Here is a 1,220-nt window from a genome sequence, read left to right as displayed (position 1 = left end):
AGTACACATTTTCCAAGTTTTTTTGTAAATGATTTTATTATGAAAAAAAGCTGCATGCTTATACTTTTATTGAAGTCACATGGTATACAGATGCAATAGTAAGCAAATGTGCATTACAAGAAGGCACACAATCGTTCCAGGGTGGACGGGTTTTTGTTGCTGAGAAAGATAAGCTCTTTCTTTCCTTCTTCAGATCGACCTGTTGGTAAAAGATAAATAATAAAAATGGGTATCTAGTAACATATGCATGAAAGGTTATTCTGCCTTCAAGAACAAACTGTATTTTTTCTACTCTTTGTAGTACTGTACTTCTATGGTACTGTATTTACTCAGTTATTTACCTATTCAATTTTTATTAATTTCATTTTCATTAATGTTGTTCTCTAAACATTTCCATAGACACCCTAGCACCTTCTTTGCCCCGGCTTCCATTTGATCCAAAATCACTTGAATGGACATTAAAAAATTATGAATGGTAAACTTGTAAACAGGAACTTCCTACATTTTATATGGCCTCATAATTCTCTTTACACACAGCACTGCTGATTGCCACTGCTCAGACTTCAGGCAAATAAATGCACAAACTTACTGTGTGGATGCTGCAGCCAGTTGCGCTCTAAATAGTACAGATAACAGCTCTCAAACTCCTTCTCATTGTAGTTGGACACAGAAACTGGCACAAAAGGTTCCATATGATCAAATCCCTCCTGAAAGACAGAAGACAAACAAATTAAGAGGAAGAAAGAGAGAGTGCAAATATATTGAGCATTTTTAATAAATCTATACAACACACACAACAGATCATATCATGTGCCTCTTTATTTTACTAATTCTTCAAAGTCTATTGTCAATATAAAAAGGAAAACTAAACTCTGTTAACTTTACATTTAGTCATTTAACAGACGCTTTTATCTAAAGCGACTTACAAATGAGGACACTAAAAGAACCAAAATTAAGTTAACTAAAGGCATTTACTCTGTAGTTTAATGAAAACAGACATGATGTGATTGTTTTGTGTGTGAGGGCTGCTGACCTCTCCTAGTAGCTCATTGGGAAGGTAAGCAGACTGTGGCTTGAACAGAGAGCCGGTCTGAGACAAAGCTGTGAGAATGGCACCTCCACTCTATGACAGAGAGCAATGTGAAGTAAAGCGAGAGTGAACAACTCACTGGGATTCAAATCTGTATTATAATATTAAAGGAATAGTTTACCCAAAAATA

At 35.2% G+C, this 1,220-nt stretch overlaps 1 pseudogene; it reads right to left on the bottom strand.

Annotated features, from left to right (window-relative positions):
- Positions 1-31: 31 nt before the first annotated feature.
- Positions 32-1,220, bottom strand: part of LOC107578468 (28S ribosomal protein S29, mitochondrial-like) — a 5,814-nt pseudogene continuing 4,625 nt past the window's right edge.

This window comes from Sinocyclocheilus grahami, unplaced genomic scaffold (assembly GCF_001515645.1).
Source record: "Sinocyclocheilus grahami isolate Dianchi unplaced genomic scaffold, SAMN03320097.WGS_v1.1 scaffold10401.1, whole genome shotgun sequence".
NCBI classification, from domain to species: domain Eukaryota; kingdom Metazoa; phylum Chordata; class Actinopteri; order Cypriniformes; family Cyprinidae; genus Sinocyclocheilus; species Sinocyclocheilus grahami.
This window is presented reverse-complemented; position numbering and strand designations above follow the sequence as displayed.